Below are 26,925 nucleotides of genomic sequence, written 5' to 3'. Positions count from 1 at the left end.
TGAGCTTGAGAGGAGAGATTACATACCTTTTGGCTTCATTGGGAAGAGAGTGAAACTTGTCAAAGTAGAGGAGATTCTTGTTGAACCCTGGGAGGAGCTTATACAACATCAAGGCACCAAGGTTGTAAAGTTCTTCTTTGTTTAAAGTTAATACAATCAGATTCATTTTTCTCAATAAATTGTCTTCTATGATTTATTTCATGAATTCCTTGATCATCATGATAAATATGGTTTATTATATTGGCTATGCAGGTGGTATTTGATATGTGTGCCTGTTTGTGTTTGCAGGTTCTTTAAAAGGGAGCTCATTTGGACAAACGGAGTGTGGCTTCCACAAACTAGCACTGGACTCGAGGTAGGCCTAAAACATCTATTAGCCTTTATTAATAAATCACATATTTAGAGAAATATAGAATTTGTTTGGTTTGCTTGTCGCTAGATATCATTAGATACTAGGGAGATCGGTCTTGTCCGCAAGAATGATTTATCTGCCTGACAACAAGTGGGGATCTTCATCAAGCATTTTGCAAATAGGTGAGAGGTTTATTCACTGCCTTTTACACTCATAATTCAAACGAAGTAAGCTTAAGGAAATAGCTATTCAATTGTCTGTTTTTTTCTAGTTTCCTTTAGGATCTAGGGAGATCGCTCTTGTCAACAAGAGGGATTTATCCACCTAACAAATTGGTGACCATACGAGGGAACGTTATTGTTCTCTTCTCTTTTCTTGGTTTTGCTTTCCAATATTCTTTGTCTAGCTGGACCTGAGTCTTAGAAAATTTATGATCTTTCATATCCTTTTGGTTTGATTGCTTTCTTTTTATTTTTCTTGGATTTCCCATACCTACGAAATTTATGTTCTTACACAAAGCACAGATATGCACAATTTGTGCATTAAGAAACTTGCGTGTATGCATTGGTTTGCACTGCTTACCTACGTAATTCCTAGAAATTTTAAAAATTATTTTTTCTTATACCCAAAATCTGAATTTTGGTTTCTAAAAGTGTCATCATATTTGTTTCAGTTGTCCCATATCTTTTTGAACTTGTTTGAGTTCTTTATTAAGTATTTCTGAGAAATTGGTCCCTTTTGCAAAATTGGTTAGGGTTTTGTCTGGCTTGTTTGTTGATTGATCAAAAAGAGATAGGTTGTCTTCAAGATTACTGTATTCCTATCTTTTTCTATCAAATATACCAGATCCATTATCAATCTTTCTTATTTATGAAGAATTTCTTTGTTTAATTGCAAATTAGGGTTTCTCATAAATTAGTGTGTTTTATGAAGAATGGTTTTCATTTCTGAATGATTAAAAATAATTTGTTTCTTTTCAGTTTTGAATTCCTTCATAATTGCGTTTTTGGCACCATTAGTTAAAAGCATTCATTAGGAAAACTACATTTTTCAACTCTTGTTTGATTCCTTTGTGTTTTGAAAATTTCAAGTTATCAGTGATAAAGGACATTTTGAGTTTGTTTATTATTTAGGTAAATTTGAAATCTTAGTTTATTTTTGCATCTGGATTGCATTCAAAGTGGAATTGGCTTGTTGGTGAAAATAATTTTAAGTTAAGTTTTGAGTTTTTCATTTTTTATTTGAAACGAAAATCAAAGAAACTCTCACTTTTTCGTATATAGGATTTCATTGAACAATAGATTACAAATTGCATGTTCGATTGCATTAGAATTTCGAGTCGAGTCATAATATCATTAGTTTCACTCTCATTACCTATTGAGTAAATAACAACTTAATAACACAGCGTTAAATAAAATCAATTAGTATTTTACATTTTTTAGGGCTCTTACCACCTATAGTAGCTTAAGTGTAGGGATTTGGAATAGGGAAGGAAGTAAACTTTCCAAAGCTACAAACAAATAATAGTATCTTGAGTTAGGGAGAGAAATCCAATTATTTTAGTTTTGCTCTGGGAAGCTCTTCTTATACATGAGTTAAGCACAAGATCATGTCGGATCTGGTGAAGTGATCGTACCCACTTCATTGGCTATGATAGAGTGATTTGCACATATTACAACGGTGTCGAAAGGTACTTGGGGTCACTTGAAAGTAAACCTCCAATTAACCATGTTGAGGAGCTTTCAAGGGGATTGAGCTTTGTTACTCTGCCCTTGCATGTATGTCTGATTTATGAATGTCCCCCCAAGTGAGATTATTATAGTTGGTAAACTTAGTGACCATAATCCTAGGGCTCTACCTAAGGTGACAGCAGAGGGAAGGTCCTGTTGTACTTGGAACAGACGTTGACTAGACTCACTTGGACTTTTTGGAGGGTAATCTTTGCTCAATATGACATAAGCAAAGTTACTTGCACCATACTATTTCATTAAGTAGGTTGTCAGGGTAACTGGTTCCAAATGCTCATATTTATAAAAAAAAACACTTTGATCTCTCTGATGTTGCATTTCATCACCAACTAGTAAATATTGATCTCTGTGAAAGGTGAGTTTGTATGGTTTGAATTCCTAGATTTATTAGCGCATGTTACTTTGTTTGTTTTTCACTTTCTAGAGACTTTAGGTGTAATTTTGATATTGTGTGAATTATTAATTCAAAAATTCATCATGGTTGAATTACCGAGACAATCACGTAGAATGTTGGGTCAACCCCCTAAATATACGTCGAGTCAGCTAGAAAAGATTAAAACTGAAAAATCAAAATCAAAAGGATCCAGGACTATAGATGAACCTAAAACTTCTACTATTATAGAATCTAATGTAACAGGAACTGAAGTAAATCAACTAGAAACATCTACTATTATAGGATCTAAAGTAACAAAAACTGAAGTAAATCAACCAGGAACATCTACTATTCTAGGACCTGAAGTAATAGAATCTGAATATGATCAACCTCAAACACTAGAATCACACTCAGAAGTAATTGATCCAATAGTTACTGAAATTATTCAATCAGAATCAGATATTGGCGAAACTACAAACTCTCAATTGACCGAACCAGATATTGAAGAACCTGAGTCTGACGTTTCTAGAATTGAATCACCTTCAGCTGCTTTATCCCCTACTCCTCCATGATCACCGCAAGTAAAACTCCTTATTATCGATAGTCTACCTCCTGGTCTTATTAGTATCGAAGAACTTGCTTCTGACGAAGAGGAAGAATCGCCTAATATGCTAATTTTTACCAGTGACCAAACTGATTTTCAGGAACTTCTCTTTTCCTCTTTTCGACCTGACCCTTGGTATTTTACGCCTTTGAACTTTTTAGGTCAAGGAATTCCACGATACACTACTCCTTATTCTATCATACTAGGTTTTGATTATTATAGAATGATTTATGGAGCCATGTTGTTAGATACTTCTATGTTTTCTACTCCTCCATAATCAACTTTATATGGTGGCCCATCAATGCCCCCTAGATATCAATCTCTTTCTAGGACATTGAAGCATCAAAACTGATAGCTTGTTGACTTTAATATAAAAATACACAAGAGGTATTTTGTAATAATAATTTATTATATATATAGAAATGTATATGTGGTGAATGTTACAATGAGGACTCGCATATATATACCTAAGCAGGTGTCCTTTTATGACTGGGCATGTCTTTTAGACATGCCTTTTCACTTAACTTAATGACTATTTAACATACTCAATATTTGACTATTTAATATTTACATTTATTTTATTTATTTACTTGTTATGAATTATATTCATAACATAGCCCCTTCCTTCAAAACTTTTGTGCCCAAAGATTATTGTCGGCAGTTTCCTTCAATTTGCATTTGTCATCTCAACATATGTAACTCGGCGCCATTGGCACCTCTGCCTGTATAATTTGCTTGGTAACACTATCTTGAATCCAGGGTTATCGAATTTTTTTATTTATTTTTTATAACTCTAATTTTTTTTAATAACTCTACTTTTTTTTTAATAACTCTAAATTTATTTATTTTTTAAATAACTCTATTTTTTTAATAACTCTATTTTTTTTAAATAATTTAATTAATTTAACTGTGTTAAACGTAACTATATAAATTAAAGTTAAAAATATGAATTCAGCCCTCATGCAAATTTTTTGTTTGAAACGCTGTGGAATTCCATCTGAAATGTTGTGGAGACTTGTTGCTTGGACCATGTTATCAATTGGTGTTGGACCACACTATCAATTAAGCCAATCAGTGGTGTCGAACCGATGGGCGGATCGTCGTGTCTATTTTTTGTTGGGTATCGGATGGCCTGATAATGAGGGGTGGACAGATGCAACGATCATGGTGGGTTGTTTGAATGGTCCAATCATGGTAATGATAGACATGCACGATGCGTGGGACAATACAGTGAATGATGTGATGAATAGGGTGCAGACAAGATGTCGTCAGCTACGGAATGGAGGTGATAGGACAATGTGCCGTCAGCTGCAGAATGGAGGTGACAAGAATTCTTGGACTAGGAAAACTCGACAGTGGGGGACAACCGGGCCACCGCGTATTCCTACATTTTGAGAATGAGTGGAGAAAACATTTGCAGGTTTTGTTTCATCAAGGTATGATAGAATCCGAAGTAGTTGTTTTGGTTCCCGACTGGAGCTATGAGCGAGAGAAGGCCAATGATTACAAGTTGTAAACCTTCATCCGCCAATTGAAAATGTATAAACAAAAATCCTATAAACCGAGAACACCTGAAGTTGTTCTCAAATTTAAACTGATATATTCATTCTTGATGTGTAGTCAATTCAAGGGCACGAATTGTTCAGAGAATTTCTCTGTTGAAGAGGTTTGATTCTTCAATTTTTCTTCCTCAAGTGCAGGAGAGGACTATAAATTCAATTAAATACTTGATTGATGGTTCATCAATTAGGAAGAGTTGGCGATTGGTAGCGTTCATCTGTAGATTGAGGCGGAGAAATGTGAGTCGCTTCCATGCGTTGGACCAACTCTCCACGCTCATTCTCCTCAGATTCTCCTCTGCGTCCGCACTTGGGAAGAGTTGAAGAATGTCGCCTAGCAGGTTTTGGATGTCATCCAACGAGAGTAGTTGTGGATAGTCGGGAATGACTTCCTATCCCGTGTATTTGTTTCCCATTACACGTTGGAAGTATTGTCTCATTTCTTCCCTGAGAGAAGCCTTGGGATTTATATCGGTGGCAAGGAAAGGGTTCCAAGTCTGAGGGATGGTTGCATTGTTATTGATGAAGGGATGTTTCAGTCATTGCTCAACAGACAATTTCTTCGCAACATACACCCTTTTTGACACAACCCTGCGAACCCAAAAATCGGCTGCATAACTATTCAAACATTACATTCCAACTATAACTATTGTCATGTGAGTTATATCAGTCGTCAAAAACCACAGAGGGGATGAAAATATAACAGCAATTGGAGAACCTTGGATCCATGCTTCTTTACCACTTCTTCCAATAGGATTCCTATCAATCCTAAGTAAACTAGTCTTACAGTAAATTGCAAAATCTTCACAGTTATTCTTAAAAATATTATAGCATCCCAAACCATTTTCAAGCAAGTATGTTGCATGATGTACAATATCTTTGGCAGGTCTGATTCTATTTTTGTATCTCTCACCAAACTAAACCCTCGATTTTCCATACTCAATGTTTCATCCATCTCTTTTTCTTTTTCATCTTCATGTGAATCTTCTTCATTATGATCAAGTTTATCTTCTTGTTTCTCAAGATAGTTCTCATCTTCATCATCTTTATTTGGATCATCATCTTGATCTATATCATTTTCATCCATATCAAGACTAGCTTCATTGGAATCCTCATCTTGATATATATCAGCTTCATCAAAATCATTATCTTGATCTATATCATCTTCATCGAAATCATCATCTTGATCAAGATCATCCTCATTATCATCATTCTGATCTTCTCCTACTTCACCTTGTTCTATTTCTTCATTGTTGCTATCATCTTCCTTACTATCGATTTCCTTTTGACATACTTTAACTTCTGCATATGAATTTTCTAAACCTTGAAATGCTTCTTTAATTCTACTAACTGCTCAATGCATTCAGGACGTGAACGTAATGGCATATTGTGCGGCGAAATACGTTCAAAGACTCGCATAATTATATTGTGTGCCATGGGTTCGATACCACTTAAGCATCAAAACTAATAGCTTGTTGACTTTAATATAAAAATACAAAAGAGGTATTTTGTAATAGCAATTTATTATATATATAGAAATGTATATGTGATGAATGTTACAATAAGGACCCGCATATACATACCTAAGCAGGTGTCCTTTCGTGACTAGGCATGTCTTTTAGACATTCCTTTTCACTTAACTTAATGACTATTTAACATAAAAAAATATTTTATTATTTAATATTTACATTTATTTTATTTATTTACTTGTTATGAATTATATTCATAACAAACATATTCAGGAGCTTCTCCCTCAAATCAACCTTTAACTATGTCAACTGATCCTACACTTTAGGGCTTGACATCTGATCAGTATATAAACATGATTTCCGGCAATGTAGGTAATCTTTAAAAAAACCCAACAGGCAATAATTACCCACCTGTGGAGAAACCATCATATCCTCCCCCAGGAGGACAACCTTTAGTTGGAACTTATCCTACAGGTGGAGGGAAACCTCCTACCAGAAATTATCCACTTTATGTTCAAGTCCTTCAAGCCAGTTTGGGTCAACCTGTTGTATCTCAACCCATTGTTAGTACTTTGTTCCCTGGGATGAGAACTATCTGGAATTCATCATATAACCAACAATCATTTCCAGTTTCTCCTCAAGTGCTCAATTATCAACCTGTCTAGCCGGTCAGAAATCCTATCCATCAAATTCATGTTCAAGGCATTCCTGTTCAACAGCCTTTTCAGGCTAATCCATCCACACTTGTTCAACAACCATTGCAGCAACCTGTCCCGAGTACTCCATAAACCTCGATTCAGTCTGTTGTGTAAACATCTGTTTAAAATCCAGTTACAAGTTCACCACGAACTCCCATCCCAGAAGTATCACAGGTAATTGTTTTCATTATGTCTCAAGTAACACTACAACCAACTACTCAGACTATTCCTCAGGTATATTCTTATCAAACTTTTTCTACAATTTAATTTATACCCCAAATACCTATGGTGCAGTCCAGTATACTGTATGTGCAAATTTCGTTTCAAGGGAAGGTTTTTCAAGGTCAACCTTAGAGTTAGTTTTTTCAAGGCCAACCTTTTCAAACTCAATTCTTCCAATTTCAATCGTACCAAAATCAACCCTTTCAAGGAAAATTTATCCAGGGTCAAATGGGTTAGGGTCCTCCTTTCCAGAATCAACCGTACCCCGATCATACTTTTCAAGTACCTATTCAACCGCAATATGGTATGGCTCATCCTGGATATCCGAGAGGTATGCAAATTCCAACTGCTCAGGCTATTCCAAGATATCCTAGGTATCCTCCTCCAGGAACAAGACTTGTCCCTCAAGGTTATCAATACTCGCAGTAGGATCCTAACCATTAGTTACCATTCATTGCAACTTTGGATTTACCGGACCTATCTCGATTAACAAATGATCCCATTTTTTATCTACTATTTTTGCTACCAATCCCTACAAAGTTACTTAGTGAAATTCCAAAATTTGAAAGTAAATCAGGAGAAGACCCATCAAACCATGTCATGACTTATCATCTTTGGTGCACGTCAAACTCGTTAATCGATGATTCCATTAGATTACATCTTTTCCAACGAACCTTAACTAGTTCAGCAACCAAGTGGTATGTTGAGTTACTGTGAGGTTCTTTTAGTACTTTTGATTCCATAGCCATTTCTTTTTTGACACATTTTTAGTTACCCATTCGTTATGATAATGGTAACAAACTTTTAACTTCTTTAAAACAATCAATGTCAACCCATATTTCAAATCATATTCATGAACGGAGTTGGAGAGGTCGTTTGGCTAAAGTTTATATTCCAGACGAGATTTTGGCCGAATGGTTCATAAAATCACTTTGACCAGTAATTACTGAAGATGTTGCCAATGGTGTTGTTATAACTGAAGAACAAGTTATCGCTCATTCCCAGTACTTAGATCTCATTTCTACTCAATCTAGCACTTTATATGAAAAAATTCCAGATCTGCCTCGTCCAGGCCAAACCAATATAGCCTTTACAGGACCACACGCCACAGATGGTGTGATTGGTTCTATTAGCCAACAATCTAAGCCTAAAAATAAAAGTTCTAAGAAAACTCAGATTTTGGCTTTACCTTATTCACTCGAAGAAGATCCTTCTCCTAAAATTACTTCTGAAATTAATGCCATAGATTCATCTACTGGAAAGAACAAACAAGTTGGAGGTAAAAATAAAGGAAAAGGTAAAATGAAAGAAAAAATTGCCCCTAAGGATAAATCAAATAAGACATAACCCTCTAAGGAAAAAAATAAACCTCGTTATCCTTGTTTAATCTGTGATGAAGATCATTACACCAATAAGTGCTTTCATCTCGCCAAAGTTTCTAAATTCATTAAGGGTTCACCCACTCCCACTGTTTTGAAGGATCCTTTTCCTCCTTCAAACAGTAATATGGTCTCCCATATACCATCTTCCTCTTCCACATCGGTAGACATCATGATGATGTCTTCACCAGTTATGGTAGCTACGAGATCCAAAGACTATGGATCAAAAAGTCCTATTGTAGATGGAGATGATTCTAGTTTACATGATCTAAACTCCACATCCACTCCTCCTGCTTCTGAACCTTTGCGTATTGAGAAATCCAATCCTGATATGATAATTCGACCACCTACTAAAGGTGTTCTTCGAAATTCAACTTTTAATCCTCATGCTAGAGCTGCTTAGAATTACAACATTGTTGAAGATTTGGCTATGTCACCTTCAACAATGTTGGCTCTCGAAGTGCTTCAAACTTGTCCAACACAAAGGAAATTACTATTATCATCTATAGGAGCAGTAGATCCTCAAGACTTGAATCTAATTGTTTTTTATCTCGAAAATCATGTACCATGACTCCCACATCAACTAGCAATTCAGTTACCAGTTTTTGTCAAATCTAGATGAGTTTTTCAAATAGTAATTAACAAAGGAGTGTCTACATGTATTATGTCTATTGCTTGTTGGAAATATTTAGGTTCTCCAACAATCAATCAATCTCCCACGACTTCGATGGCCTTTGATGGAATATGTTTTCTACCTTATGGAATTTTAAACACTTTGCTCGTAGAATTAGAGGGTAAAACAATTGTGATTAAAGTTGAGGTTGTTGATGATCAACTTGATTATAACCTTTTACTTGGTAGAAGTTGGACTTATGCCATGTTTGTAGTGGTCTCCTCATTTTTTCGAATGATTATGTTTCCTCATAAAGGAAAAATTATAAAAGTAGACTAGATGTCATATTATATTTCAGACCCTAACTCTGTTGGTAGCATTCCTTTTTTTGGAAAATCGAATAATCTGTATGAAGATGTTGGTGTTGGTCTTCTTAAAGACTCATCACTTATGGGAACTTTCACATTCTTTCCACCAAATTTTCTTGATAGTGTTGCCTAGGTCAATATGATTACATCAAGCACTTCTGAGTCTTCTGATCCTTGGAAAGTGCCTTTAGAGTCAGAATTAACCTTATATGGCAGTGAGATGCCTCTTAGCCCTTTTGAATTGGCTTATCAGGAAGTTCAGTCCTTTTCCAACATAACATCTAAAAATGATTGAGTGAATACGATCATCAATGATTATTCTCATTTGTCTCATTTAGAACCAATATCAACGCTTGATCCTTTTGATGGAAACTTTATAACTGATGAAGGGATTATGGAGGTAATGACATTAGATGAAATTCCCTGGGACGATTACCATCATCGCTCATCTTTCCTACCTTGCCTTGACAAAATCGAGAATGATTTTTCATCTTTATTTTCACCTAAGATTGTTAATGATCCTGAATGTATGATTTCTATCGTTTATTCCAAATTCAAAAAGAATTTAGGAAATATATTAGCAACAATTCCCATCAACATCTCAGTCAAACCAGGGATTACTGAAAATATTCATCTAGGTGCTTCTTGTTCTTTCGAAGAAATTTCAACATATAAATCCCTATTTTAGGAATTCCACGAAATTTTTTCTTGGCTTTACAAAGAAATTTTAGGAATCGACCCTAGTATTGTAGTCCATGAAATCAAGACTTATCTAGATGTCAGACCTGTTAGGCAAATATTGCATCTGATTCATCTATGAAAAGCTACTACTATAAGAGACGAGGTTGAAAACTTGTTAAAAGTAGGTTTTATTTACCCTGTTCCATTACCTAATTGGGTATCAAACATTGTACCAGTCAATAAAAAACAAGGAACCATTAGAGTATGTGTCAATTATAGGGATATTAACAAAGCCTATCGAAAGGAAAATTACACAACGTCATATATCGATCAAATAGCTGATTATTGTGCTAGAAATGAGATTTTCTCTTTTATGGACAGATTCTCCTATTACAATCAAATAAACATACTCCCTATTCATCAACATAAAACTACATTCATTTGTCCATGGGGAACTTTTTCTTATCACAAAATCCCATTTGGTTTGAAGAATGATGGTGAATATCAATGTCTTACGCATTTCATGATATCAAACATATTGTTCAACCCTACCTGGATGACCTACTGGCTCATTCGATGAAACGGAAAAATCATCCATCACATTTGAAAGCAATTTTCATTAGATGTAGGCATATAATATTCATTTGAATCTACACAAATGTGTTTTTTGCTAACACTCCAGCTGACTTCTAGGTTTACAGTTTCAAAAGAAGGCATTCGTGTTGATCCTTTAAGGTAGAGGCAATTATGAATTTGTCGGCTCCTTCTGCACTTCATCAACCCCAAAGTTTACAAGGGAGAGAAATTTTTTTGCGTAGATTCATCCATAACTATGTTGAACTAACCCAGGGTTTTACCTGACTTTTGAAAAAAGGCATTCCTTTCATTTGGGGTGAGCTTGCAGAAAAAACTTTTGATGCATTAAAATATGCATTGACCCATGCACCGTTATTAGATCCTCTTGATTATCACCAGGATTACTTTCTATATTCAGTTGCGTCAGATGCCACCATAGGCATGGTTTTAGTACAAGAAGATGAGTTTAACAATGAACATGTGATTTTCTATCTAAGTTGAAATCTTACTAAAACAAGGATAAAGATGCACATCTGGAGAAACTAGCCTTGGTAGTTGTTCAAGTTGTTCAATGTTTTCATCACTATATACTTTTGTGAAAAACAACTGTTATTTTGAATTGCAACCCTATGATGCATATTCTTATCATAAAATTTCTAAGGGGAAAATACTCAAAATGGATAGTTATATTACAGGAATTTGATTTAGAATTCGAAAGATCTAAATCAAAGAAATCATTATTTTTTGTTGATTGTTATGTGACTTTCCCTATACGGATATCGAAACAGAGGTAGAGGATTCTCTTGTCGATGAATCTCTCTTTCTAATCAATATGTCCAATCCTTGGTACAGAGATATCATTATATATCTTCAGATCCAAAATTTTAGGCCTAAATTATCTCAAACTCATCATGATCACATTCTCTACCAATCCCAACAATACAATATTGTTGGAGACACTCTTTATCGTTGTGGTGTTGATTGCATTTTTCGACAATATTTAACTCTTCAAGAGGTTGAAAAAGCATTGAATGATTTCCATTCCGGAGCATGTGGTAGTCATATGTCTGGGTATGCCACTACCCAAAAGATATTGTGCGCTGGTTATTTTTGGCAATCTATTTTCAAGGATTGCATCATTGCAGTTCAAAAATGGCATAATTTCCAAGTTTATGATCACAAGATGCGACCGCCCCCATCTCCTCTTCACCCTTTAATAGTTTTTGGTCCTTTTGCAAAATGGGGCATAGATTTCATTACATGTAACTCTCACTTGGATGGGTGGCAGGGGTATATTATTCTTGCAGTTGATTATTTTATGACATGGGCCAAGGTGATGCCTACATACAAGGAAGAAAGTGAAACTGCAACAATTTTCATTTTCAATCATGTAATTTCTCGGTGTGATGTAACATAGGCCATAGTTACGGACCATGGTATCCATTTTCATAATTTTATGATGACTAGACTATCTGCACAGCTCAGCCTTCCCCAGATAGCTCTACATTTTATTATCCCCAAGAAAATGGCTAAGTCGAAGTTGTTAATAATTTTTTTACAAACATGATCAAACAAATAGCTGGTATTCATAAAGCAAACAGGCATACCATGCTTTTCCCATCCTTGTGGGCATATGGTACTACTGCAAAAACATCCACAGGTTTTACTCCCTTCTAACTTTTTTATGGTTTGGAGGTAGTTTTGTCGATTGAATGTGAAATTCCATCTTTAAAACTAGCCATCGAATTATTACCAGCTACCTATGTAGAGGAAGAGCATTTTTTACACTTAACTCGTCTAGATGAAACCCACCATGAGGCCTCTTTGGCTAGCGAGGCTCGTAAAAAACGAGTTAAGAATCAATTTTATCGAAGCGTGAACCCTCGTTCATATGCAGAAGGTGACCTAGTCTTGGTCTACAATCAAGCTCATGATAAACTAGGTGCAGGTAAATTCGAACCTATATGGCATGGCCCTTACATCGTAAAACATGTATTAGCTAAAGGAGTCTATGAGTTGGTCGATTATGATGGTGTTTCTTTGGGAAAGCTCAAAAATGGCCTTTACCTAAAGAAATATTATGCATAAATATTTCAAGAAGATTTGTACATTATTTACATTTTATTTTTGTGTGTGGTAGTTTTAGCATTTTTACAATCCACTACTACTTCCCCTGCTTATCTTGTTTTACACTTGCTTTTCAGATGTCGATGTCTCCTCAAACTTATATTGGCTTTGCTAATGGAACTAGCCATAGTACTCGGAATTTGTCTTTCGCGGCTTGGGTTATTTATTCACCCAGCGATGAGTTAGTTTCCCTTCATGGGATATGCCTTAGTCAAACAACAAATAACATAGTAGAATATAGTGCAGCTATTGAACTATTATTTGACACCATCTCATTTGGCATTCGATGTTTGATTGTTAAGTTAGATTTGTAACTCGTAGTATTACATTTAAATAGTGTCTATACGATAAGAATTCCATCAATGTTAAGAATGTTTTTACGAGTTCGTCTTTTGGAAAGGCAGTTTGATTATATTGAATATCAACAAATTCCAAGAAATTTAAACACATTAACCAACGCATTAGCCAACGATGTGTTAAATAGAAATTTTCAACATTTGTAAGTAAAAGAAATATTCATCCACATATTGAACAAAATAAGTTGAAATCAAAAGTAGCAATTTTCCATTAGACAAATTTTGTAGATAGTATGTTTTGCAAAAAATATGTCATCCCGGGACATAAGGCCACGTGGCCTTTATTATCCAAATATGCCAATACAAAAATAAAAAATGTAGCCCTAAAAGACTAAACAACTAAGCATGATGATGATCATAATAGTAGTCTATGGCGTGAGCAACTTGACGTAAAAGTCACCTGAGTGATCTTGGAACCCCAGTCACATGTCTTTTATACCAGAGAGGCAGATCATATGTCCTAGTCTCTGGAATGTCAATGGTCAACCTCTCTAGTTTGTGCTCTAATTCCGCCAGTGCCTCTGCCAACTATGGGTTGGGTGTTGCAGCTGCTATAGAGTGTTCATCGCCCTTGTCAAAACATCACAATTCTGTTGGTCGAAATGGGCGCACATCTACATAGGAATTTTGAATAATTAGCCTTGAAATATCATACCACTAGACCATTCTTCCCGTGAAGAGACATAAGAGAGACCCACCTAAGAATTCATAGATCTTGAGGTCTTGCTTCATCCACTAGAACTTCTTGTGGCCTAAGGAGTGGAATCCTCTCTAGAGAGAAAAAAAAAAAAAAATGGCCCCATAGCCAAAGTTCTTCAGTCTGGCATTTTTTACTCTAATCAGTTGTCCTTTCATGTTGACAACCACTTCCTCGCACCAGTTAAAAACTATGGACTCCCAACACTCCACGAAAGTCTGCGTATGGGCCTTTGTGGCCAAGTGAAGGGTGACTACCACATAATTTGCTAATCGTGAAAGCAATGGTCCTCAAAGACAGGTCCCCAATAGTCTTGATATCAATCCTTCCATTTGTGACTTGGGCATTCGCACAGAAACAATCCAAGTATCTAGTAGTAGTGTCTCCACCCTGCCTCTGCCCGAAAAAATAAATATAATCTCCTCTATGAGAAAGCCCAGTCAAAAAGTAGATGTCATCAGCATCAATGGTGACACGATTATCCTCGATCACAAAGCATTGGTCTTGGACATCCCATGTCTGCACCAACCAAGTCATAAGCTCTACCTCAGCATTCATCCCTGGAATGATCCAATATTTGTAGAGGTTGTAGTTTCTTAAAGCCTGCAATATTTGTAAGTAAAAGAAATATTCATCCACATATTGAACAAAATAAGTTGAAATCAAAAGTAGCAGTTTTCCATTAGACAAATTTTGTAGATAGTATGTTTGCAAAAAATATGTCATCCCGGGACATAAGGCCACGTGGCCTTTATTATCCAAATATGCCAATACAAAAATAAAAAATGTAGCCCTAAAAGACTAAACAACTAAGCATGATGATGATCATAATAGTAGTCTATGGCATGAGCAACTTGACGTAAAAGTCACCTAAGTGATCCTGGAACCCCAGTCACATGTCTTTTATACCAGAGAGGCAGATCATCTATCCTAGTCTCTGGAATGTCAATGGTCAACCTCTCTAGGTTGTGCTCTAACTCCGCCAGTGCCTCTGCCAACTATGGGTTGGGTGTTGCAACTGCTATAGAGTGTTCATCGCCCTTGTCAAAACATCACAATTCTGTTGGTCGAAATGGGCGCACATCTACATAGGAATTTCGAATAATTAGCCTTGAAATATCATACCACTAGACCATTGTTCCCGTGAAGGGACATAAGAGAGACCGACCTAAGCATTCATAGATTTGAGGTCTTGCTTCATCCACTAGAACTTCTTGTGGCCTAACGAGTGGAATCCTCTCTAGAGAAAAAAAAAATAAAAATGGCCCCATAGCCAAAGTTCTTCAGTCTGGCATTTTTTACTCTAGTCAGTTGTCCTTTCATGTTGACAACCACTTCCTCGCACCAGTTAAAAACTATGGACTCCCAACACTCCATGAAAGTCTACGTATGGGCCTTTGTGGCCAAGTGAAGGGTGACTACCACATAATTTGCTAATCGTGAAAGCAATGGTCCTCAAAGACAGGTCCCCAATAGTCTTGATATCAATCCTGCCATTTGTGACTTGGGCATTCACACAGAAACAATCCAAGTATCTAGTAGTAGTGTCTCCACCCTGCCTCTGCCCGAACAAATAAATATAATCTCCTCTACAAGAAAGCCCAGTCAAAAAGTAGATGTCATCAGCATCAATGGTGACACGATGATCCTCGATCACAAAGCATTGGTCCTGGACATCCCATGTCTGCACCAACCAAGTCATAAGCTCTACCTCAGCATTCATCCCTGGAATGATCCAATATTTGTAGAGGTTGTAGTTTCTTAAAGCCTGCAATATTTGTAAGTAAAAGAAATATTCATCCACATATTGAACAAAATAAGTTGAAATCAAAAGTAGCAGTTTTCCATTAGACAAATTTTGTAGATAGTATGTTTTGCAAAAAATATGTCATCCCGGGACATAAGGCCACGTGGCCTTTATTATCCAAATATGCCAATACAAAAATAAAAAATGTAGCCCTAAAAGACTAAACAACTAAGCATGATGATGATCATAATAGTAGTCTATGGCATGAGAAACTTGACGTAAAAGTCACCTGAGTGATCCTGGAACCCCAGTCACATGTCTTTTATACCAGAGAGGCAGATCATCTATCCTAGTCTCTGGAATGTCAATGGTCAACCTCTCTAGGTTGTGCTCTAAATCCGCCAGTGCCTCTGCCAACTATGGGTTGGGTGTTGCAACTGCTATAGAGTGTTCATCGCCCTTGTCAAAACATCACAATTCTGTTGGTCGAAATGGGCGCACATCTACATAGGAATTTCGAATAATTAGCCTTGAAATATCATACCACTAGACCATTGTTCCCGTGAAGAGACATAAGAGAGACCCACCTAAGCATTCATAGATCTTGAGGTCTTGCTTCATCCACTAGAACTTCTTGTGGCCTAAGGAGTGGAATCCTCTCTAGAGAAAAAAAAAATAAAAATGGCCCCATAGCCAAAGTTCTTCAGTCTGGCATTTTTTACTCTAGTCAGTTGTCCTTTCATGTTGACAACCAATTCCTCGCACCAGTTAAAAACTATGGACTCCCAACACTCCACGAAAGTCTACGTATGGGCCTTTGTGGCCAAGTGAAGGGTGACTACCACATAATTTGCTAATCGTGAAAGCAATGATCCTCAAAGACAGGTCCCCAATAGTCTTGATATCAATCCTGCCATTTGTGACTTGGGCATTCGCACAGAAACAATCCAAGTATCTAGTAGTAGTGTCTCCACCCTGCCTCTGCCCGAACAAATAAATATAATCTCCTCTACGAGAAAGCCCAGTAAAAAAGTAGATGTCATCAGCATCAATGGTGACACGATGATCCTCGATCACAAAGCATTGGTCCTGGACATCCCATGTCTGCACCAACCAAGTCATAAGCTCTACCTGAGCATTCATCCCTGGAAGGATCCAATATTTGTAGAGGTTGTAGTTTCTTAAAGCCTGCATAGTGGAAGGATCATCCAAAGTAATGGAATCTTGGGCTTCATTTTCTCTCTCTTTCCATTCCATGATTGAATGATCAAATAGTCCAAAAATAACAATTAGAAAAAGTTAGAAAAATTATTAAAACCAATTGTGGATTTTTGGGGTGGAATTTCTGTGTTTTTCAAAATCCCTCGGCGCCTGTGCGGTCTTCTTTTCAGAAATAGAGCGTAGCTCCGCGGATACTCGAGCGAGTTTTTGCATAGGCATATTATTTTATTATACAAAAAATGGTCGCCCTATCACGATGGAGAGTTCCCACGTAAGGCCGACAGCGCATTTTTGAAAATGGAACTCTCGCAAAAAATCACATGAACGCCTAAAACTTAAAAATAAACATATGAAAATGGAGATAATGAAGAGATCGATTGCCTAGAGAAAACGGCTCGTGAATTCATCCACTTGTTTGCTCGAAATTAGCTTCCAAAGTTCAGTGGTAAAAAACCCTCTTTCTACTCTCCAAATGAGTAAAAACAAATGGTGAAAATATAATTACTTTTTCAACCTTTATAAGTTTTTTAGGTGATTAAAATATTATTTTTATACCTAGAACCTTTTAAAGCCAAAATTTTCATTTTTTCTACCCAAATATTGAGTAGTTATGATAATTTATTTGAGTTTAATGTGTAGAATAGGTTACAGTGTGAAAATGAATCATTTTGACTACGAGCAGATTTTTATCACTTTCCATACTCTTAAAAAATTACGAAAAGTGAAACCATGGAGTCCTCTTTTAAGCCCCTTTTCAGACTCTTAAAAAATGAAAATATTGTCGAGCACTCGATTGTTCTAACTCGTAAAAGTAAATGAATACCTGTCCACTCAGTATAAGTTTACCCCTTCTACGAACTAAACTGGACGATTTATGAAAAAGGTATATGTTGACTGATTATGGTCAATAGAGTTCTCTCCTGCAATTTCTTATCCTTTTTTGGGCTTGAGGGGCTAAATTTATGAAAAAGAACATGACGGAGTTTTCTTATGTTTTTCTTATGACTCCCTAAAACTGAAAAACATCGAGCTTTACTTTCACTGGGCTCATTAAAATTTTACGGTAAAAGAACTAAATGAGTTTCCTTTTTGTGTATTTTTCAAACTCTTAAAAGAAAATGACATTAAGTTACTCCTTTACTGGACTCGTAAAACTTAAACAGTATAGGACTCATTAAGCATAACGAAACCGAACCATTCCTTCTTATGGTTTATTAAAAATACTTCGATGGCCTCATCTGAAGGATGAGGTTATAGGACAAGCATATGTTATCCTACTCAAGCTTGTAAAAAATAAAAGAGGTACTTGCCAGTAATGGTGGGAGGGAATTGGGAAAAAGTATTCATTTTATATTCATTATAAAGGCAGTATGTCACTTTTGAACACGACACTCCATCACATTTATGTCCAGGTTGGGAAATCAATTTGTCTTATAGTTAACCGAACCTCATTGAAAGTCTTTAGTTACTTTTGAGTATTATCGTTGAGTCAAACTTTGCCAAGTCAATTGTCGTGTAGTTATGTGTTCAAGAGAAGTTCAACCTCAGTTCGTATTCCTTTGCAAATTTTAGCCTTCAATCACATCGATTGTCCCTAAGTTAGTCCTTGCATACTGTTCTTCAAAACTTGGCATTGTGTTTCGTGTCATAGGATTTCATGCGACTCATCACTTCCTATCGACTTCAGCTCATTATCTAGGAAGTTGATCTAGAAACCTTCAGTACCTTGAGGCCTGCATGCCTTAATGGCAGGTTTCTCGCCTTCGATGATAGGTTCTCATCATTGGCCTTCGATTGAAATATTCTATGAGTGTTCGAATTCAGATCACTTATTCGCACTTCATAGATTGTACTAGGAGTACCTTGGGATCCATTTTCATTATTGATGGTTTCTCTCGCACTTGTTAACAGTTCACATCATTAACCGGTAATCAAGTGGTTTCTACCATGTTCGACTTCAATACATTCACTCACATGGATAGATTCATACTGTGGATCGAGAGGAGGAGATAAAGACCCTAGATATAGTTTCATCAATCTAGGTATATTAATGATCATGTAGACCGATTCATAATGAATGGATTTTTGGGTTTTTTCCGTACTTGTTCATTGAGTTAGCTTTACTCTGAGTATGGGAATGCCTACCTCAGTGATGATTATATATATTTGCATTGTAATCCGTGAATATGTCTTGCAGGTTTTCGACCATTGTCTCTAATCCGATCTTTGGCATGATAAAGTGCTTCAATCTTTAAAACTTATTTTTCAGACTTCGTACTTTAGGGGGAAATCGATTACACAGCATTTTGTCACCATGACACTTGATCGATATAAATAAATTTCTTGCCATCTGTGAACATGTTCCATTGAACTCCCTTAGAAGTCAAACAATCAAAAATCCCTTGAAGAAGATGAGAATTTTGGGGAAAATGGCCTGTATACCTTGTCATTATGATTTGCGCACTTTTCCTAGAAGTTTTTGCACATTCATTGTACTTATCCATAAGAAAAGCACAAAATTACGCTTTGTCTACCACTATAGACCACACATTTGAATCAAAGAAATGTAAAAATAAAAAGTGAGATCTAGAAGAATTGTTGGGTGGATATATCCCAACTAAAAGATCCCAGGTCATATCTATTCGAACCAAACCCCTCAGATGATGGACCTAATTCCATTTCCTGAAGGAGCCCTAATCCCCCAATTAGGGGATCTCATCCTCCTCTTTTCGATCTGAAACTTCTTCCTATTTTTTATAGACATATTTGGGCACATCAACCCCAAACTCATATGTCAATGTATTAGGGCTCATCAACCCTTAAAATAGTTTTTTTATACCCTAAAGAAGCTTAGTCATCTGAATGCCTCATTCCCCAAAAGTTCCATCTCAAAAATCATCCAGAAAGTGCCTAAACTGAACCATATCTGAAAACCCTGTGTTAGGGTGAGATGCATCTCACCTGCTACACTATCTAAGTGAGATGCATCACAGTTTGGCCCTTTAGTAAGTGTGATGGGCGAGGATGGACAAAATTCTAGGACAATTTGTTAGCTGGCTGCTCATGGAATCTTCTAGAAACTTCTCTTGTGCCACTTGCCTCTCTGAATTCGCCCAAGGATGACCAAGAAAACTAGGAAACCATCTCTAATTCCCCTCTCTTGTGGAACTAATTTCAACAAATGGAATGGCATTCATCATCCCCATTGATGACTCACCCTCTTGCAATCATCTATAAAAGGATCTCCCATCCAAGAGATCAGAAGGCTGAATTATTCTAAGTTGTAAGGAAGTGCTGCTAGTTTCAGTATTGAGGTGAGAGCATTGTGATATTGTTGGTGTGTTCTTGCTGATTCATGAGGTGAAGAAGGCTTGAAGCTGGGAGGATGGCATTGGATCAGACTTCTTATGGGTTGTAATTCTCCTTGATATCAATAAAGTTCTTCAAGATTTTTCCCAAATGATTGTATTAACTGTAAATGAATTCATTTGTTTATCATATTTCTGATTCTATGATGTTTATGCTGTGATGGATCATTATGATTTGACAGGTCTTTGTTTCTGTAGCTGTGCAGGTACTCTCTAAGCATGTTAAGTATCGGGAGGAGTTACAGGATCAGCCAAAGGAGAGGGAGATCAAGCGAGGATTCAAGCACAAGTTACAGGTTTGTCTTTCATAATCTCTTTCTTATCTGTCACTCATAGGAAAGATATTGAATTGCTTTAAACTGTTGTTTCTAGGTTAGCTACCAAACCTAGAGGGTTAGTCATTCAACAAGACACTAATTTTCCCAGAAACAAATTGGTGACTCCGTTGGGGAATCGATGATTGTTTTTTGCTATTTGTTGTTCTATGTTTAGTTATATAAACTATAGACATAGTCTGAAGCTAGCCAGGAAGCTTTCAAACCGCTCTTGTTATGCAATTGCGTAGTAGATAAATGTTGCTTCAGTCAATCTCTGGTTTAGTTTATGAATTAAACATTTGACTTGCAAAAGCATCTAGATTCCCTTTTGGTAGCTCAGCAACCTCTTAAGACTTTCCATCATACTTTTCTTATCATTGTTCATCAAAACCAATCTTGATACATTGAAAACTGCTGCAAATTTGAGCCAAAACCATTTTCAGAAGCGCTCCCTGACCATCACACTGTCTTCCACTGTGACCTGAGATGCATCACACTTCCCAAATGGGCAAGGTGGTATGCATCTCACCCTCTCCAAAGGCCAAGTGCGATGATTGACTGAACTCAATTTCCCATCTAGGAGTTCAAGGTTTTTTACTAGTTTTCAGACTTATTTGGTTGTTTGCTGAATATGAACAATGTCTTTTCACTGAAGCTTACTTACATCACTTAGATCAGCCTCTATTTAGATTAGGATTGGTGAATGTTTTTGTGTATTTGATTTTCATTTACAATCCATTGTCAAAAGTAATGATAATCGATTTGTCGTTTTCAATAGAAAAAGTGTCGTAAAGTCTTCCATTTTCGTCGAAAAAGTGAAGTGTCATAAAATCCTCCTTCATAGCCTATCAATTAAACTATTTTGGTGCATTTGATTTAATTTGATTTCATTCAAAGAGTCGAAAATATATTTCTTCAAGTTTGAAAGTTTCGTTTTGAGTCTTCCTTTCCCTCTTTGAAGAAAATTTGTCGAATTTGTCATTTTGTGTGAAACATTTTGAGTCATTGTTGCATTTAGTTTTCCTTCTTGAATCATTCACATTAAGGAGAACTAAAAACAAATACATGCATTTTTCATTTTAGCATTTTGGTTTGTGTGCTCAAAATATGACTTAGGGAATTGCATTAGATGTGCTCTTTGCTCTTTGTCAAAGATCTGATTGCTCTTTCCTTTAGTAGCTAAGTTTTTCATCGTTCAAACTAAATCAAAAGTTTGTTTATCATGATAGTTGCATTTTAGGAATTGCGAACATACATCACACGGTGAACCCTCAAAGGCAAATTTTTAAGAAAGATAAACTTAAAATGAACCTCAATTAACTTAATAAAGCTTTGAAATTTAACGCAACGCATCTGGAGGTCTAGGCTAGAGACGTGTTCCAGCGTCTTTAAACCTAGTGGCTATCATTTTCACTGAAGGTTGGGTGATTCCTCCTCTTTGATACGATAAGTACTAGTATGGACTTGTGCTCCCTGTACCGTCACGTATATATCGAGAGACCCCAATAGGCTTTAATCCTTTATCCATAGGAAACCGAGTCTGCTGCCTTATCAATCGCAATGAACTAAACACAACATTCGGAAAGATTGATTGTCGTACGTAAAGTCCTTGGTAATTTCTCTTTAATTTATCACCAAGGTGTATATTGCAGTTTTTCGATTGGTCTGGTAAACCTTTTTGTCTAGATTCTCCAGAGTATTCACTTTTGTTCCTTTTCAACTCTTTAAAAGAAAAGGTCCATCTGAGCACTTGTCCTTTCAGCCTCATTAAAAATTGAAAGAAACTAGAGTCATCTTTTGCTTTTTCTCGACTCTTTAAAACTGAAAAAAGCGAAGTTGTGTCCAAGTGTCGTTAAAATTAATTGACCACGAATAACATCCCTATTCCTTATTTGATCTTAGGTTGAAACATATGGCAACAAATCTGGAATCCACCGATCAAGGAATTCCTTTTGATGGGAATCCTAGTCCTTTTCCTTCTTTCAGAAATATCGGTGCTCCTTATATGCCTACATTTTCCCTTCCAGGATTTACCATTGGCTTGCCAGTATGGTTGTTTTCAACCTCTTTGGTTCAAAATGTCGTGATTTCTCCACAATCGAGTACACCTCCAACTGGAAAAAATCAACCTCCAGTTGATCCTAAAGTTGACCCTTTGCCTTGTTCCTCGTTCGTTTCTTCCTCCCCTTCTTCCTCGCCTGGTGAAATTATTGGTACTAGTAACTGGTGGGCTCCAGTATTGCAGCAATAATGCTACAACTCCTAGAACTCCCTTCTTTAATTTTATCAACCCGGTAGTTCGTAACAAACTTGGAAGTGACAGTGCTGTATGCACAAGTACTAGCTCTTGCCGCAGTTGTCACTTGGTCAGCTGGCACAATTCCGCTAGGGGCTTAAGCCAACTTCTATGAGCTCTTAGAAGAAGCTTTTTAACTGATGGAAGAAAGCTAACTCAAAGGAAGCTAATCTACTTGCGGAAAGAAACTGAAAGCCAAAAAGTAACGCAAACCCTAGCAAACCCTAATTCTACCAGCTAGTCCTACTGATGCAAAGGAGAGAATACAAACTACTGGAAGGGATGCCATTACTTCTATGAAGATAAAATACATGTGTCTAGACCACCTCTACGTGAAGAAAACATCTTTTTGTATTTTTGAATAAGTTATTAGAATTATCATTCAAGTGCTTTTAATTGTTTGTGACTGTGCAGAGGTCTATTGGCGAGAGGAAATGCTTGGAAGAGGTCGGGAAGGTTCAGAGAGGGCCTAAGGGGTCCCTAACACCCTTCCAGAGAGTTTCACAGAGTTTGGCTATCAAGAAACCTCATTCGTGAGCTTCTACAGGAAGTTTGCAGGGGTTCTACATGATGTTTCAGGAATTTCTACAGGATGTTCAGAAATTTCTACAGGATGTTTTAAAATTGGATTTTGGAGGATGGGTGAGTGAGGGAAGATGCATGCATGGATATGGAGGTAGGATAGGGGTCTGAAGTGGCCCAGGGACTGGTGGATGGAGTGGTGAGAAGGTGTAGATAGCTAAGTTGGCTCAAAGAAGGCTGAAACAATGATGTAAAAAAACTAGGGTTATGTGAGAAAATGTGGCAAACGTGAGGTAAGGATTCTAAGTAGAGGGTGGAGTGGATGGTGCTAATGGAGAATAAGCAGATGAAGGAGTGGTACAGGTGCTCTGCAAGTCGTTTTTCCAATCTGAACCAACAAAGACTTGTAAATTCAAAGACCTAGTTACGTTGACCTAATTTTCTAGCTGTCAGTAAAGAGAATGAACAGAAGTGTGACCTGCAATGAAACCACGTATTTTAACTCATGCAACTAAGCAAACGAAAGTTTGAACTTGTAAACAACTTCTACACATGAAGATCAAACACTAGTGATTGCATGGAAAAGCAAAATCAGTGTTTTTGTGGGCAGCAAAGTCATCCTAGTCATAGCTCCTGATCCCACTTAGGGAGAGGTGAAACCACAGATGTTTGTTGGCCCTTTTCTTGAAGCTTTTTCTGTTAGCAACCGATCAACTAAATCTGAGCATGAAAAGTTATTTTACTCATCAAAAACAACCTAAATAACAAAACAAGATTTAAATCTAAATAGCAGATTTTATTCTAAGAATGCAGCAAAGACACAGGAAAGTAAACAAAGGAGGTATTGGGCACTTGAGATGGGCCCAACCCTAAGAGCTACAGCCTCCTAAGAGATATTTAGAGCTGGTGCAAAGCTGGATTCATCTTTATTGAGCAAGAAATGTTACATTTCAAAAACTGTCCACAAGGAGAACTTGAAAATGTGCTGAAAGCAAAGCTAATCTACTGCCTAAAAATCGAACTACAAAATGACTACAAAATGAATACAAAATGACTAACTACTAGCTAACCAAAATGAGGCCCTAAGCCTTCTTATTTATACAAATTTAGGACCCCAACAGTCCTCCTAAACTTTAGGGACTCGGCTGCCAAAAACTTGTAGTTAACAGCAGTCCTACTTGACTTGCTTGGCCACCCTTGTGATAATCGATTTGGTGGCCCTTGAACTCTGAGTTGATAGTGGAGAATTCGAGGTAAGGGCCCATAAATGAAGGGGACACCTTCCTAAAAATCCTCTCCACGAATTTGGCTGCTAAGTGCTCATTTAAACCTTTGATTTTGTCTCCAAATTGACCAAAAAGACTACACAAAGTACACATTAGACTCGTTGACATAATGACTAACCCAATTCACTCTATTAGCATAAATATAATTAAAAACATGCAATAAACTAATGAGAATGGTGGATTAAGTCGAATTAGGAGGTTGAATGAGCCCATATAACTATCCATTTTTGGGGCTCATCATCTCCCCCCTACTGAAAGTGTTGCTCATCCTCTGAGCAACTGATCTATCTCCTCATCTTTGATGGCCCTGGTGGCCTCCCTGTCATGCCAAGCTTCTAAAGTGATGTCCTCTTCTCGGTCATGAAACCATGCCTTTCTCTATGCTTCTTCCCACTGCCTGTGCTTCTTTTCCTATAGAATTCTCAACTTCCTGTAGAACTGTCTCAGCATCCTGTAGAACTGTCTTTGAGTCCATTATCTGAATTCTCTCTCTCCAAGTGAAGGTTTTTGGCTTCCTCATTCATAGGTGATGGACATCCTTGAAGGAGACTCCTCCTTTGGTGTGGTAGGGGTGTCAACAATGGTGATTGGTTCTTTGGACGGTGGTTGAGGTCTGCCGGTTTTAATTCTTACACTTCTTCTTGCCTTAAAATACAGTGAGGGCTCCCTCTTTCACTTCTCCTTCTGCTTGGGGGATGTGCTTAGGGTGGCCAGCACAACTGCTGCCTCCCTAGCTAAAATCTCGGCCAATTTCTCCTTCTACTGCCCTTTCCCCAAACTTCCTGTAGAAAGTCCTGTAGTGGCCGTTTTCTGGCTTCCTGTAGAAGCAGTTTTCCCTAATTTGGCTTGCTTGGCTGGGGGTGCCTTCTCTTTGACTTTTGCTGCGGTTAAATCCATCTTATGCCTGAGCTCAGTAATCAAATGGAAGTGATAACCATATACAATATTGAATCACCCCTCATAGGTAATATATTTCATAACCTGAAGGCTGACCTTGCTCCAAAAAGGATGTAAGCTGGTTGGTCTAGTTTGGTGAGAGTGCCCTGTTTCAATGCTCCGAGCAGAAAGGGACTGTTGTTTTATGTTTTCCTCTTTTGATCCTCAGGACAGGATTTCTCAGGTGTTTGTATTTCAACTTTGCACCAATTCCCTGGTTATAATGTTTTTGCTGCCCAAACCCGACTGTCAAAAGGGAATCAGGCTCCCACAGACAGAGTGCAGAGCTTAATTTTTATCCTCAGCATGCATACAATCACATAAAATTCACATTCTCCATGCACAGGTTAACCCTCATAGTGGTTTATCGTTTCTAGCAGAGGAATTTCTTAACAGGAGCTGCGGAAGAGAATTTGACGTAGAACCAACTGAAACATTCCGTGTAACACACAGGAAAACTACTATTCTGGATTCATAGGCAGACTTGTTTCATACTTTCTTATTCAAAACAGTTTAATTCACCACCTTTCAAAATATCATGCATGGGAATGGTGTTTTCCAGCCTACCTCTCTTCAAGCTCCAAACTGGATGAAGAAAAACTCGGGCTTCTCTACTCTGGAAGGCTTTGCTGTACTTTCCTGTAGGACGTCTTCCTGTAGGGTGCCCCTGCGCCTCTGAACGATCTTGGTATGCAGGAGAATTTTGAACAGGCCGAAAATCTCAGTGGAGGACGATAGGTTAACCGATTGTGGGGGCGGAGGATGCATCCTTCAGCTAAGAATGTTGCACATGCAAATTAATTAGCGGGTGATGAGAGTCAGCCGAGCATCATTTAATTGCGGCATGATTTGTGGTGGGGGAGTGAAGTTACAGCTGTAAGGACGATGATAGACTGGAAACAACAGTGGTGAGAGTTCGATCGGCTATTTTATGGAGATTTCCGTTGATGTAGGGTGAGCTGGCCAACTGCATGTTGGCCCCATGCAGACTGTTGGTCCCCTGCACTGCTTAACTGTTTGTTATCTGCCTGTAATCTCGTACATCAATCACGCTGAGGTTTAACTGGTCATCACTACCTGTTTTCCGGTTTCCTCCTAAGATGGCTCAGCGCACGTGTCTTATTCACCCACCAAGCGCTGTTGAACTAGATCTAACTGGCCACCGATTTTTTTTAATCCAAACCATCTCATTGCTCATGTTGTTTCCGAATTACATTCATGCAATCAGAGGAATGAGTTTTAGTCACGTACCTGAAGTCAAATGGTTGCTGTGAGGTGCTTTTTGCTGCTGCATGCATCTGTTTCGGTGGTTGCATGATGGATCCTTTGTGTTATAACCTCTTTACTATCTAATGTGTGGTTATTCTACTTTTGTAGGTATCCTCTACCTGGATCTAAGCTGCAGGAGTT

The sequence above is a fragment of the Pinus tabuliformis genome, chromosome 4_2 (assembly GCF_031772625.1).
Source record: "Pinus tabuliformis cultivar Carrire ecotype Pingquan chromosome 4_2, CPIR1, whole genome shotgun sequence".
NCBI lineage: Eukaryota > Viridiplantae > Streptophyta > Pinopsida > Pinales > Pinaceae > Pinus > Pinus tabuliformis.
Note: the sequence above shows the minus strand (reverse complement) of the source record.